The 15,273-nt window shown below is 57.1% G+C and overlaps 1 protein-coding gene across 7 annotated transcripts in view; it reads left to right on the forward strand.

Moving 5' to 3' along the window:
• TNS1 (tensin 1) overlaps positions 1-15,273 on the forward strand; it is a 201,539-nt gene that overhangs the window by 70,207 nt on the left and 116,059 nt on the right. The window contains exon 1 of one of the 7 annotated variants that reach the window (XM_032402478.1): positions 6,445-6,552. The exons of the other annotated variants lie outside the window; for them this stretch is intronic. The gene's annotated coding sequence lies outside the window, so the exon portion shown is untranslated. Of the gene's footprint in view, positions 1-6,444; positions 6,553-15,273 lie in introns of those variants that run through there. 7 annotated transcript variants of the gene reach the window in all.

A 15,273-nucleotide genomic window follows, 5' to 3' on the forward strand; every position in this document is an offset into this window, starting at 1 on the left:
GACAGAGACCCCATAGAGGGGCAGGAAGGTGAGATGCTGAGTATGCGAGCTGGCGTGGACGGCAAAGGCTCTCAGCTGCAGGCCCTGGCTTATTGGCTTATTTCTGGGGCCATGAGTCTCTGCCTAGAAAGGGAAACTGAGGTCCAGCGGAGGGACGTGTACTGGAGGGGGGGCAGAGGAAAGCCCTCTCAGTTACTGGACTCTGAAAACAGCAAGTGGGCGTGATGCTGGGGGCGGAAGAGAGAGGTTTTCGGAGATTAGAGGGACTGTTGTCCCCAGAACTATATTCCCATGGGCCTGGCTCTTAGCTTTCAAAGCCATTAGGCACACAGAGGTGTGGGCACCAGCGAGCTGGAACGAGGTAGTCGGGTGGCGGGGCTGCCAGCCTGGCAGGCCATGCCCACCTCCCTGGGTGCTCTGCTCCATTATGCAAGGTCACACCTGGCCCTTCCTCTCCTTCCTTTGCTCAGATTGCCTGCAGCACTTTCCCAAGAGGGGAGGTGGCAGGTGGCATGGCTGGGTCCCTTGTCTGCCTCAACTCAGGTTGGTGGCCTTGGCCATCTTCCTACTTGTCCACACCTTGGTTTCCCTCGGAGAGATGGTCGGTCTCCAGAGAGCTGGAGCTGTGTGGGGTGGGGTGGTAGGTGGGCCCGAGCCAGTCCCCGGTGCCGCCTCCTCCAGGGCTAGTCTGGGCTCTGTAATCCCTGCCTTTTTAGGGCCGGAGGCTTGTAGCTCAGGCCTGGGTGTTCTGGGAGGCAGGAGGGACTGGGCCGGGAGGGCGTGGTCCTGGGGAACCGATGAGCAAGGAGGGGTGATGGTAGTGTCTGAGCCGAGTACTATCCTGCCACCATGGTGAGGGGCAGTCCCAGTTCGAGGTCCAGCTTCCCCAGAAACCTTCCTAGGCCTTTTCCAGCAGAGAATATGGGACCCCTCAGTTTTCCCTGCAAACTTCCCGAGGGCTCACCTGTCTTCTAGCTGGATTACAAGGCCCTTGAGGGCAGGCCCGGCCTTTTGCCTCCCTGGTGGTCCTTGCCGGGCCTGCCGCAGTGTGCTCAGCACTAACTGCCCGATGAGGGGCGCAGGAGTGCGGGATTTAGACAGGGCCTGGGGAGGATTTGCTGGGCCTGGAAACAGGGCTGTGTTGGCCAGGAGGTCTAGAGTGAGGCAGAAAATGTGACTCCAAAAGCCAGGCTGCTGGGGCCCGACTCAGGCCGACCCTGTTTATTAGCTATGTGGCTTTGGCAAGTGACTGAACCTTTCTGAGCCTCAGTTTCCTCATCTGAAATGCGGAGTAAGAATTGTACCTGTTTCCCGGTGTGAGTATCAAATGAGTTAATTTGAAACACTTTGAACAGTGCCTGGCACATAGTAAAGGATCGATAAATGTTAGTAATTGTTATTATTATGGGTCATAGTGATGGTACTGGTGTTTAGGAGCTCAATTCTGGGTAGACTCTTTTCTCTCTCTTGTGGTTCTTCCATCCCTGAGACGGGAGGATTCTGGGACCAGAGAGTGGAGGAGATGATGGCATCATTTTCCCTCAAGGAGACCCAGCATCAGAGCCCAGAGAGGAGACCCCCCCCCCCACGTCTGTCTCTCCCTCTCTGTGAGTGGGGAGAGGCGGGGAGCTAAGGGGACCTCCCGAGACCTTGTCTGCCCAGGGGAGCTGATGCAGAGCTGTGTTTATGGAGGACTCTGAGAAAGCTGCCATCACTGTAAACAAGATGCGTTATTATAAACCAGTCCAAGCTCCCCTCCTTGGATCCTATCCCATCCCTTGATGAGAGTCACTGAATCGGAGACTCCCAGGCCTGGCAAGGACGTGGCTGGCCCAGCCTCCAGGCAGGCTTACTCTTGACCATGGGTATACCCATGGGGGTGGCGTCTCTATTTTAAAGTGGGATCTCCAAATAGCTGCTGTAAGTTGCTGTGTCTAACCAGCATCCCTCTTGCTGCAACTTTAAGTTCAGTCCCTTGTTGGTGGGAGGTGGGGGAGAACCATGCCCAGCCCTTCCTGCATGCCACAAAGCTGGGAGCTTTGAACCCGTGGTAGGGGCGGGGCCTGGCCACACTCCCTCCTCATCCCAGGCCTCTGTCCTCTCTGGGGTCCTCCACTTTCTGGTGCCTCTGACGTTCCTCATTAGCAGGGGTCAGCCCCCAAGGCCTGCCAAGCTGCACTCTCTACCTATCCCTGGTTCCCACCCAGGGAGGCTGGGGTTGCTCCAGGTCGGGGGTGAGCTCTATTTCCGGACCCCTGGCCCGCCCAGTTGCAGCTGCAAAAGGCATTAAGCTTTTTTTTGGAGAAAGAATGGGTTTGGGTTGATGATGATGATGACAGCTGGGGAGGGTTCCTGAGCTCAACCCGGCCCTATCTCTCTTCCCCTCCCCAGCCCCTGTTCACCTCTGCTCCATTTCTAGGCCATTGCTCATCTAGAGGAGGGGCTCACCTTTGGCTCTTGACCTTGACCAGACCTGAGCAATCAACTGGCTACAGCAGCCCTTTATGGGGAGCAGTCTGTGGGTTAGTTAGGCCCTGGGCTTGCTGCTGGGGTGGGGGGTCGAAAGGCGGGCACAGGGCTCAAGGGTAGTGTAAGAAAGGCCCAGGGCATGGGGAGAGCAGCGCTCTTGCTCTGTTCCTGGATTCTGGAAGAGTCCCTTCCCTTGCTGGGCCTGATGTCCTCACCTGTCGGTGAAAGACTGAGGAGGTGCAGGGGCTAGAAGAGTCTGTGAGTGCATCTCCCTGCCTGAATCTCCCCTGGTCCCAAGCTGCGAGAACTTCACCTTGGATTGACCTTGCTTCCCTCCTGCCCCGCCCCCACCTCTGGCAATCGCTGGCAGGAAGTCCTGCTGATTAGGGCCCTAATCACCGGCTGAGACTCCCAGAAACAGCTGAGCTGGTTGAGCAGAGAGGGGCAGGCGGATGGGCATGGGGAGAAGCTCCCACCAAGGGACACGAGCTGGGTGTTGGGCTGTGATGGGGGGCACTTGATGCCTGCCTGTGACTGGGGGTGGGCTTCTTGGGTGGGGGCTGTGCCCAGGCACCCACAGTGGAGGCTGCGTGCTGAGTCCGACTGGGCACACGAGGCCCCTTATTATTCACTTCAAAGCCTTTTTGGGGCACTGGCCGTATGCCAGGCAAGGTGCCAGGGGCATGGGGCTGGAAAGGCCAGGGGGACATGGTCTAGAAGGAGACAAAGGGGAGTAGATGGCTTTCTGCCAAATGCAGAGGCAATGTCAATCAGGAAGCAATGTACATGAGCTGGTGGAGTGGAGAGAGCTTTGGAGAAGAGATGCCATGGGAGATGGGTTTTGAAGGTTGAGCAGGAGTTCTGCAGGAAGCAAGAGGGACAAAGACTTCTTCAGGCACAGGGGAAAGGCATGCACAAAGGCACATGTCATGATGGATCAAATAACGTCCCCCACCCTGTGTTAGAGTCAGACAGAATGCTCTGTCCCTCCCGGCTCTGCTGCTTGCTAGCTGGGTGGCCTTGGGCCAAACCTCAGTGTCTGCATCTGTCAAATGGGGTTGATATTGCAGCCTCATAGAGCTATGATGGGGATGAAATGAGATCCTCTCTGTGAAGTGCCCCGCTCAGTGCCTGGCACGGGATAGGCCCACAGGAAGTGGTGTGCATGGGAAAGGATGGCTTTGGGCGAGCCTGCTGGTGTTGCTTGGGGTCCAGCCATGGGGGGTTTCCTGGGCCAGGTGAACGAGGGAGCAGCTGAGGGCTTTCATGTGGGGAAAATGTGATGAGACTGTTATTCAGGAGGGTGATTTGGACGGTGTGGAGGCTGTACTGGCCAGGGAGATCTGGGGACAGCCCGTAAGCCACAGCCCTCAGAGTCCTCTGTGCAAATTTCTCAACCCCAAGCTGGGAAAGCCTCTCCTGCCATCGCTTCATCTCTCTGGGCTTCCTTCCCACATGCTGACCCCCTTTCCTGCATCGGGAGGCTGTGGAGACCCTGAAATCTCCTTCCTGGGAGATCTTTCAGGCCAGGGGAGAGCCCTGTTGTAGCAGGCGGGAGTGAGGGTAGACCATAGGCTCTGGCATTTCTAAGGAATCGGGAGGCTCCTTTGGAGGCATCCTTCACTGTCTGCCTGGCACACGGTGGGCCCTCACTCTTTGTTGAACGAACGAACGCGAGTGTCCCCGAGTCAGGGTGGAGGAGCCTGCGCTCGGAGGCCGAGGGTTCGCGGCCTGACCGTAGGCGGCCTGGTGAGTGTCTGGACAGGGGCTGCCTGTCCAGAGCCACGAGGACTGTTGAGCGTCACCGAGGCCGGTGGGGCTGAAGGAGTTCCATGATGGTGCATGGATGAGGAAGCAGGGATTTTGGGAGCTTTAACTTGGAGCGAGGCCCTCTCATGAGGCACGGTGGGGAGGAGGGGGGTCAAGATCAGACGCTGTGGCCACACTGTGGATTTCAGTCTTGACCCCAACCTGCCAGTGCTTTATTTACCCATCTGTCAAAGCGGGAAATAAATAGAACCATGCCCAGCACACAGGCCATGCTCTGTGACCCTTGGTTAGTATTACTACTATTGTTATGTGTTGGTGCAGAGGGAGAGAGGCAGGTAGGGGCCTCTCGGCTGGGATGAGTGCCCCGAGTGGGTGGGAGAGCACAGGAGAGACGAGGCTCCTCGGTGCCTCATGAGCTGCCTCGAACCCCACACATCGGGCTGTGTCTGATGTGGCCAGCTGGGCCGAGCCGGGTGTGGGAGCGGAGGCTGCGGCCAGCCTGGATTCCAGGCCGGAGCCCTGGGAGAGCAGGGGTGAGCCGGGGCGGGGGGCAAGGGGAGGAGAGGTGAGCAGAGAGGAGGCCAGGACTCTCCCAAGTCCCCAGCTGGGACCCCAGGAATTCCTCCCATCGTGTCCTGCCAGAGGGCCTGGCCTTCTAGCTCCATGGCCTCCGGAAGGCCTGTGGTCCATCTCCCGTCTGCCAGGAGACTGTTCCTGATGCTCTGTCGCTGTTAGAAAGTGATTGCTCCCCACTAAGCACGGTTTAGCTGCAGCTCCTTTCTTCTCTTCTCATCTGGGCTTCAGCTCCCCCAAGTCCAGTGGCTCGGGATAAGCGGCTGCTTTGTAACAGGAGGGCATGAGGGTAGGCTGCAGGGGCCTGCTCCAACCGACTCCCCATGGGGCGAAAGGACTTGCAGTGAGTGGAGGGACTGGTGGCATGGGGGCCAGGCGGCCTGCTTGCAGTCCCCCTTTGGCACTGTGTGACCTTGGGCAAATCACATCCCCTCTCTGGGCTTCAGTTTCTTCGTTTATAAGATGAGAGGTTGGCCTTAGGAGAGCCCTCCGTTTCTCCAACCAGTGCTGACATTCTGCAAGGCTGCAGATCTTTCTGAACAGAGAGGCTCTTGTTCTTGGGGCCGTCCGAGGAGCCATCCAGCATGGAGGTGGCGGTCCTGGAAGGTCTTCAGGCATCTGCTGGGAAGCCAGCTGAGATGCTGGGAAGGTCCCTTCTAGCCCTGGGATTGGAAAGTTCTTTGCCTAGTGACCACTCCTCCAAGCAGCTCTATTTCTTGGAACAGAGTGGAGGCTAACAGCTGTCTGGGTTGAGTGGGCCAGAGTCTGTGGGGCTCGGTCCCAGTGACTCAGGTGGCGATGCGCTGGCAGGATTGGGGCTAGCAAAGCGAGGGTGGGAACCAGCCAGATCCGCTGGCTCCCCTTGGCCACTCTCAGGGAACAGAGTGGGAGTGAGTGATGTGCTGGGGGGCAGCGTGCCGAGAAGAGTGAGTAACTAACAGTTGTGAGTAATGGCCCAGTGTCTCTGCTGGGCAGGTGGCTCCTAGGCTGCAGAGCTGTCTGAGGCTCCGGAAATGCTCCCCGGAGGCCCAGCCACTGAGTCACCGCAGCCTGAGCCCCTTAGGAGCTGGGGGTCCAGGCCGGCATGCCCACCCACCTGCCCCCTTTGTGTCTCTGTGCCCCTCTGCATCAGCCCCTCCGCCCAGCGATCCTGCCACGCCCTCTAGGCCGCACAGCTGCCCCGTCTTGTCGTCGAAGCACCCGGGTGACTTGGGTTGCCTGCAGGGGTATAGATTTGCAGTCTGGCTGTCCTGGGTCTGAGTCCCAGCTCCAGTGCTCATAGCTGTGTGACCCTGGGCAACTTACTTTTCTCCCTGAGCTTCTTGGCTTCATATGGAAAAGGGAGATTTGGCTGTTGTACATACCGTTGAAAGGGGTCAACGTGATGCCGTGTCTGCAGTACACAGTACCTTCGAGGGATTCAGATAATTTGGTCATCCGTCAAGCCCTAAACTCTGTTTTGCTCCTCTTCCCCACCTCCACCTCTAAAATTCCTGCTCCCATGCCTGTATTCCGTGATTTCCAGGATGTTTATTCTCCTATCAGCTCTGCCCCACGGCTTAGTACACTTGCCCTCCTGTTTCTGACACCTCCCACCCAGCTTTCGTCAGTGTGCCTCGCCCCTCACCTGCTTTTCCAGAGGATGGGCAGGATGCAAGAAGGGGGGAGAGTCCAAGGGGAATCTGTTGCTGGCCCTGCTCCCATAGATAGGCTGGCTCCTGGGGGCGCTTTGAGATCTGGGTGAGTATTCAGACTTGAACCCCCCTGCCTCTGCTGGTTCGTGCTCTCCCCTCCTCCAGTCATTCCCCACCCTGGCTTCCTGAGATGAACTGTGCCCCGGGACCCCGTCCCCCGCCCCTGGGTGTGCTGGTGGGGCTGCTGTGCGGGAGTCAGTGCGGCTCTGCTTGGGGTGGGGCCGGCGGTACCACGGGGTGACTTTGCATCTGGTGCTGGCAGGGGTCCCGGGGGCTGTGTCTGCGCTGTGCCTGTGCCTTGGGGTGTGTGAACTGTGCGTCTGCACCTCAGCAGTGTCTCTGGGTCCCCGGGGTCTGTAGCTGATGTGAGCCGTCTTCCCTGCCTAAAGTCCGCCTGCATTTTCTGAGCCAGATAGAGCCGAGTCTTCCGCTGCCCCTCCCTTCAGCAACCCCTTCCCTCCAGACCTGGTTTCAGATGCGTGCATCTCTGAGGTTCTCCCGGAGAACAAGGAAACATTGCAGGGGGAGGGTGGATATGCGTCAGATGCAGCCGAACAATGCCGGTGACAGCCAGGCCTCCGCTGGCCTTCAGTGCTGGCCTCGCTTCAAGTCTCTGATGCCGGCTAATTGGGAGCCAGAGGGGGCTTCCTGCGCCTCAGCCACAGATGGATTTAAAGGAGCAACATGGGGCTGGGCTGCCCTGCCCTTGGAACTCCTGCTTCCGGGGCTCCTGGTGCGGTCCATCAGAGCAGATGGGGTTCTGGAACACCAGCCCTTGCCCTGCGCTAATTGTGCAGATGCATCATCACGCTGAGTCCTCCTGGTGCTGCCGTCTGGGGCCCAGGACTTTCCTACGGGAGTGCCTTTGCAGATCACTGAAGCTGAGGCCAGAGTCGAGAGCTCAGGGAAAAGAGGTGGATTTTTTTTTTTTTTTTTTATGGGAATCTCTTGCATTGTACAATACTTTCCCAAGTTCTGACGTATCGGTGGATGGGACCTTGTCAGTCAGCTACCTCTTCTCACCTGGTATATATAGTTCCTGAATTCTTCTGTCAAGTGGGCATAAGAACAGAGCCTACCTCACAGGGTTGAAGTGATGATTTTTTTTAAAGATTTTTTTTAAAGATTTTATTTATTTGAGAGAGAGAGAGAGCGAGCATGAGCAGGGGGAGGAGCAGAGGGAGAGAATCTCCAGCAGACTGTGAGTGGGGAGTGCAGAGCCCGATGGAGGGCTCAATCCCAGGACCCCAAGATCATGACCTGAGCTGAAACCAAGAGTCGGACGCCCAACTGACTGAGCCACCCAGGCGCCCCTGCAGTGACGATTTGATGAGCTGAGATACATGCAGCCCTTAGCATGGGGCCCGCACCGTGCAGTTTACTGCTGTGGACATGAAGACATGGAGGCGCATGTTGGTAGCAGCTCAGTGGAAGGGACTACCGTGTACTAAGCATGTGCTGTGTTCCAGGAGTTTTTAGTGGTGTCAACTGAGTCAACTCTATTTGGTTGCACCCTGGAACGTAGGTCTCCTTATCCCCATTTTCCAGACGAGGAGACCGCCTCGGGGAGCTGCAGGAAGTGGCGGGCTATGGCAATGTGGAATTGGAAGCCACGCCCGACTCCCAGTCCAGTGCTTCTCCCAGCTCTTGCCCTTTGGCTGGAAACTTGTGGCCTCTCGATGTGTTGAGGAATTTGGAAGAAAGGGATCCATGGACAAAAGGTGTTAGGTGTGATCTTTCAGAACGGAATCTGCTCCCAGCTATGGGTTTTGGGTTAGAATCAGAGCTGTCTGCAGTCAGGCGATGGGACAGAATGACCTGCGGGGGTCCAGGGAATGTAAGAGCCACAGATGGGCTTTGAGGATGTAGAGTTTGCTCCTGGGTAACGTGGGCTTGGGTTGCCTTTCACCTTGTTCTTTCTTTGCGCGTCCTTCAATTTTTTAAAAAGAAAGTAGGTAGACACTGGGAGGGATTTCCTGATTGTCAGCAGCATAGGGCAGTTTGGGGAGCCTCAATTTTTCTTCAAATTTGAGATGACTTTTTTTAAATAACATTTGGTATTTCTGAAATTGGTATGCATCTTGCAATTGGAGTGCACATTTGGGGTAGCATTTTTCCCTCTCAAAACCTGTTACCCAATGGATGGTGCCCCAGGCAACCAGTAACACCTTTAAGATTAGGAAGCAGAGTGGGAAGGGAGAGAGGGGCCAGGAGGGGCCAGGCCCCTGGTCCTGGCCCACGAGCAGACTCTGGTCTAGTTTAAGAAGGCAGAGGGACCCTCTGGTGTTGGTGTGGGTTCGAGTGTGGCCCCCAGCTCCAGAATTCTCCGATCCGTGGCCTGGCCGAGCCCCACCGTCTCCTCACCCCAACCTCTCCTCAGCCTCCTTTGCCACGTCCCAGGGCTGCCGGTGTGCCTCTTAGCAGTTCCCGAGCCCTCTGACTCCTTGGGTTTCCCCCTTGCTCTTAGCTGTTTTTCCCATGCGTCCTTCCTGCCTCACTGTTCTGGCACAGTTTAGGGTCAAAGACTTTTGTCCCTGCAAGTTCTCCTCTAGGGACAGAAACCGTCTGTGGGGAGTGAGGGGGGTTGGGTGGGCAGCCTCCCTCTGGGCGTAATTTCTGGAAAAACAAGATGGATTTGAATCCCAGTGAGATAATAACCCTCTTCATACCTTCCTTATAGCAGTTAGTTACTGGGCTCTTTTATAATTCCCTGTTTACATGTGGGCCTCCTCCACTGGGCCCCAAGTTCCCCTCCTGGTCCAGGCCATTCTTATTCATCTCTGTCTCCCTTGCTGGGAACCTGGCACTGAGGAGTGAATGCAGGGTCTTGCTTCCCAGGCCTGTCCCCCATCCCCCCCCCACCGGTCCCCCAGTTCCACTAAAACCTTGACCACAGACCACAGCCCTTTCCTTGACCAGATTCTTCGAGGAACTTCCTAGAAGCTATGTTTTCTGTGCTGCAGGCCATGTCACCCCACCCCCTGCTCCGGAACAAATGGCCCCTCTCCAGGAGGAGAAGAAGGGCTGGGGTTTTCCCTGGGCTTTGCATCTCAGGAGAAGGCAGCTCTGAAGTCTCCGTTTCAAACTGCCTGTTGACACTTTCACTTATGCAGCAGAGGCCCTGCTTCCTCGGAGGCCTCCAGGCTGGGCCTCTCAGTGGTGTCTGGCTTCTCCATCTTCTCCTGTCCCCTTGAAGCTGTCTTGGTGGCCTCTCTCCTCTGCACCCGGCCCTGGCTCAGAGCTTGTCTTGCTTTGGCAGCAGCTGCCTATTTTGGGTGGGACATTTGGCCTCCAGCCCTGCCCCTCGCCTGCGCCTTCTCTCACTGGCTCTGGAGGCATTGGGCTATTCCAGAGCCCCTGGACAGGTGTGTCAGTCCAGCCCTCCAGACCTTGCACAAGGCGCCCCCTTTGACCCCCTTCCTCCGTTTTGCCATGTGCGCCCCGGGCCCCGCTGACTGGTCTCCTCTCTGTTCTCCCATGGCTGATGTCTCCCCCGCCCCATCCACCTCAGAGGCCATGCCCTCCACGAAACTCTTGCTGTGGCCCCTGACGGGTCAAGGTGGTGGGGTGCTGGGCACAGCTGAGGCTTGGGACCTTGGGCGAAGTGTGTGACTTCTCTGAGTCTCATCTGGGAAATGGGCTCAGAGCATATTAGATGGAACAGAATTGGACCTGAAAGGGGGTTTCTCTGGCTGGAGCAAGGGCTTGGAGGCAGAGAGGTGGGGAATGGGGCCTGAAAGAGACCCAGCCAGGTCCCGCAGGGCCATGAGGACCATATTAGGGCATTTGGACTCTGTCCCATGGAGCCAGGAAGGACTTCAGGCAGGGGAGTGATAGGACTGGATGTGCATTTTAGAAATAGTTCCCTGGCTGCTGAGTGGAGAATAGGTTAGAGGGGCAAGACCTAAGGCAGAGACCTGAGTTAGGAGGTTCTTGCAGTAATCTCTATGGTGCAGGGTGGGGCGGCTTGGAGAGATATTTGGGCAGAAGAATTGTCCAGGCTTGGTGGGAGGGAGGGGAAGGGAGATTCAAGGCGGATGCTCAGGTTTCTGGCTTCACAACCTTGGGTGGCCGAGGGTGGGGGAGTGGGGTGGTTGTCAGCACTGAGCGGGAGAGGAGTGAGGCGGAGGTAGGGCTGTGTGCCCAGGATGCTGATCAGTGTCAAGCCCTGGGCCCAGCTGTGCCTTCTGCCCCCTGCTGGTGCTTTCCTACGGCCCCATGTGTCCCACCCTTGTCTGTGGCTATTGCTCAGCCCCTCTGGGACCCCTGGCTTCCTCTCTCGTGCTCCCAGGGCCTGGCACACCATAGATGCTCAGTACAGGTTTGCCCGACCTCAACTTCTGTGCTTCTCCTGCTCACTGGGGTTTCATCATAAGAAGCTGGCCTGGTTGCAACCTCAGCCCTCCTGGAGTCACTAACTGTGGGTGTGGGTAAGTGTGGCCCCTGAGCCGGGGTCTCGGCTTGGGTTTAGGGGGAGGCACATCTTCAGAGAAAATGCTCTGCCACCAGCCGGGCCTCCAGCGTGGACTAACGCGGGTGCTAGCTCACGCCATCCTCCAGAGGGGCTCTGCAGGGGACCAGCTTCCGTAGGTGGAGGCCTGCTGGTTCCATAGCGTGCCCTGCTAGGTCCACCGCACCCCCCTTTCCTGTGGCTGCACCTTCTGGCCGAGCACAAGAGGGGCACACCCGGCTCCCCACCTCATGTAGGGTTGGCCGTGCAGTCTGGCTGCTGCGTGTGGGTGTGGCCAGAGGTCAGGGAGGTGTTTGCCTGCAGAGAAACTTCCCTGTCCGGAGAGCCCTTTCTTGAGCGTGTTACCAGACCTAGAGGCTGGCAGTGGGCGGGGTGCTCAGTGCGTGGGTGCGAGGAGAAGGTCCCGAGACAAGAGGGAGGACTGGGGAGAAGGGGGTGCTGCTGGAGCTTGGGGAGCAGGTTGATTGGGTCAGTGGTTCAAGAGGCATGTGGCCCAGGAGGGTTTGGGTGAACAGTGGGGACAGACGTCCTGGGGGCATTGCCCAGAGTCGGCCCTCTGGGACTCTCCTCTGTTTCTTGTCGGAGTTGGAGCCTGTGCTGGGTTTGGGGAAAGGGCTGGCCCCCTGGTTCTGGAGGGGACTCTTGCCTGGGACATGCCCTACCCCCCTCAGCTCAAGGTGTCCCTGGGAACAGGCCCCTTCTTGCCTCCAGGAACTGGATGCACTTCCTTTCCTGATCCTGAGCAGAACTCTATATAAGGGAAGGAAACAGCCGAGCAGGCCAGGAGCGAGCTCTGGTGAGGACAGGCAGCCTGGAGGGGAGGGCACAGGCCTGGGAGCAACTACCATCTCTTCTCCAGGAGCCCCCTGCCCAGGGCCTGGGGCTCAGAACGGGAGGCCAGTGTCTTGAGCCATTGAGCCATGCTGGGGCTCTGCCTTTTGCCACCCGGACCTTGTCCTTGCTCCCCGCAAGCCCCCTGGCTGAGGCATTCTGTAGCTACCTGACTGCTGTGTAGGCTCAGTGCACACTCGCCTCCCACCGGGCTTCCAAGCCATCCTTCGGTCCACTTGGCTGGGCCTGCCAGCCTGCCTTTGCCCGGCTCACCGGGGCTGGCCATGGCCTTCTTGCCGGAGCCCGGCGGACTCATCACGTGACGTCTGAGGTGCTGGGCTGGCCACAGCCGAGGGGGTCTTCTGGCTCTTTCCTCAGTCATGTGGCATGGAGGCTAGATCCTCTGGGGGGTCATGATCTGTATTATTCTTGACCCCTGTGGTGTCACCTCAGTGACCAGGGCTCAGAGGTAGTGGCGTGCTGGCCACAGGTTCCCCAGGAGGGGCCCGGAGGGTGAGCAGCAGCTCCGGTGGGGGGGGGGTCCACTTGCTCCGTGCAGGGCAGGGAGGGAAGAAGTCGGGGCAGTGGTGTCCTGTGCTGTGGCTGGGGGAAGAGAAGGCAAGGCTGGAGGTCAGGGTCTGTCCAGTGTGTGTTTGTTAGGGTGGAAATGAGGACTTCTTGGTTTTAGGGTGCCCAAGTGGCCTGTTGTCTGTGGGCTTTGGGCCCCCCACTCATTCTCCCCCTCCCCATTATTATTAGTATCATTATTACACATCTTCTGCCTGCCTTAAGCTTCACCCTTTACTTCTCTCTGCTCCCTCTCCCACTCAGGCACCTTCAGTGGCTCCCCAGTGCCAGCATCTAAAAGTCTTAACTTCTCTGCTGGGCTGTCAAAGTTGCCCATGGTCCAGCCTGTAAGGAGAGTTTGCAGCCGGTCCTCTTACCCTTTGTCTCCTTCCGTTTGTCCTTTAGTGTCCCTCCTTCTCCCCTTCCCCCACCCTGTGTCCCAGCCAAGGGGCACTTGTAGGAGTTCTTTCCTCCATGCCTTGTTCACGTGATCATTTGCACCTGAAATGCCCTTTCCCCGTCTCCACCTTTTAAAACCCCATCCACATACCGGGTGAGCTCCGGGCTCTGGACCAGGGGCTCTTCCTGCCCTCGGGGCTCTTAGAACGGTCCTGGGTGAGACGCCCAGCAGACAAAAGCAATCTATCCTGGAGGCCTGGCCCAGGTGTCCCCTCCTCTGTGGACCCTGCCCGGGACCCCCGAGTGCTCTCTGCATTCACAGCCCCTGGCACCTCCATCCGGCCATAGAGGCAGCGTGGCGTGCTGGGCAAGGTGGGCATTGGAGTCAGGCGGACCCCGGGGTCTGTCACTTAGCAGCTGTACTGTCTTGGATCTCACGGGATTGCCACGAAGACGGCTGGACATGAGGGCACTCATCTCTGCCTCCAGCAGGTCCCAGGGAGAGGAAGGGATAAAATAGTGTGCCTGGTACACAGTGAGCATCCAAAGAAACCTCAGCAACTGCTGCTTCTGCTTCTGCTATTCCTTCTCTTACGAGCTGTTCGACGTTGGGCAATGGCTTGACCTCTCTGAGCCCATGTGCCCCAAAGACCTGTCATGAAGACTAAATAAAATGTATGTAAAGCACCCAGGTTGGTGATGCATAGTAGGTGCTCTGCAAACCCTACTTTCCTTCCCTCCCGTGTACCTCTGGGTGTCAGCCGAGATGGGGGCCTGGAGTTGTGGAGGCAGGGACGTGGAGGGGGTGTCAGGCAGAACCTCGGTGGAAACAGCCTGCGTGTCCATCCATCGGATAAACACGGTGTGCTGGGCTCACGCAGTGGATTAGTATGCAGCCTGGAAAAGCAAGGCAGCTCTGCCACATGCGGCCACGTGAGTGAATCCTGAGGACATGACACCAAGTGTGACAGTTGCTGGGGCAGCTCTAACAACATACCACACGCTGGGTGGCTCACACAATGAATTCATCTTCACCCACTTCTGGGGGCGGGAGCTCCAAGTCCAGGCGTTGGCACTTCTCATTTCCTCTGAGGCGGATCCTTGTGTCCTCACGTGGTCCTCGCTTTGTGCATGTTCTCCTAGTGACTCTCTGTGGGTCCTAGCCTCTTCCTATAAGGACACCTGCCAGATTGGATTAGGGCCCGCAGATGGCCTCGTTGTAACTCCATCACCTCTTTCAATACAGTCATGTTCTGACGTACTGGGGATTAGGACTTGCAACGTGGGAATTTGGGGGGATAGAACTCAGCCCAGAACACGAAGGAAATAAGACAGACTCAAAATGCTGTGTGATTCCTCTTATGCGAGGTGCCTAGAACAGGTAAATTCATAGACACAGGAGGTAGCTTAGAGATCCCCAGGGGCTGGGAGGAAAGGGGGACGGGGTTCTTGTTTAAAGGATGTGGGGTTTCTTGTTTGGAAAGGTGACAAGGTTCTGGAAATGGGTAGGAGTGATGGTTGTACAGCAGTGTGAATGCACTTACCTGCCATTGAAATGTACTCTTAGAAATGGTTAAAATGGTAAATTTTATGTTGTATGCATTTTACCACAATAATAATAATAGAAAGGACTAGCTAGAGATAGGGAAAAAAAAAAACCTGCTCAGGATCGTATGAAATGCTAGAGTCAGAGACTCGAGTGGTTCTCAGTTTTGGCTGGGGCAAGGCGGTCCTGTCCAGCCCCAGGGTCAGGCGGACGTGGGGAGCTCCTCAGAAGGGCTGGGCAAGTTTAGGAGCCCGGGGTTTGATGTTATCAGGGCCGACAGCTTGAGGCCCTGAGGATGGGAGTGTCACCCAGTTGGGGACCAGGTCCCATCGCTTGCACACTGGTGAGGTGATGGGGGCCATGCCAGGTGGGCGCCTGGGTTTCCTCTTGCTCTGCAAAGAGCATTGCCTGGAGCCCACAGACCAAGATTTCACCTGCAGCGTGCCCCTTCCCAGCTGATTGACCTGCGACAAGTGTCATGATCTCTTCGAGCCTCCGTTTTTTTTCATCTGTAAAACGAAAACAATATTACTGACTCTGCAGGATCGGAAGGGCGCAGAGAGACAGGCATATGGCAGGATTGGCCCCAGCACCTGGCGCGTAGAAGGTTCTCAGCCGTGGCGGTGATTTTGACCACTGGTAGTTGCAGGCGCCTCCCTTCCTCGGGTCCGAGTGTCCTGCATCTTCCCACAAGTGCTTATTGTGCAGCTACTATGTGCTGGGAGCAGTGTGATGAACGAGACGTATTCTCTGCCCGCAGGGCCCTTGATTTCTAGCAGGGGAAACAGATTACTGACAAGGAAACAGACACCTGTTTAGTTGCAAATTGCAATTAGGTCTGTGAAGGAAGAGATAAGAATGCAGGAGAAACAGTGTGTGTGTGTGTGTATGAGTGACTTAAGGGAGTCAGGGAGGGCCTCTCTGTGGTGGTGGCATTGAAGCCAAAGCCAGAA

This window comes from Phoca vitulina, unplaced genomic scaffold (assembly GCF_004348235.1).
Source record: "Phoca vitulina isolate PV1807 unplaced genomic scaffold, GSC_HSeal_1.0 scaffold1, whole genome shotgun sequence".
Lineage (NCBI taxonomy): Eukaryota > Metazoa > Chordata > Mammalia > Carnivora > Phocidae > Phoca > Phoca vitulina.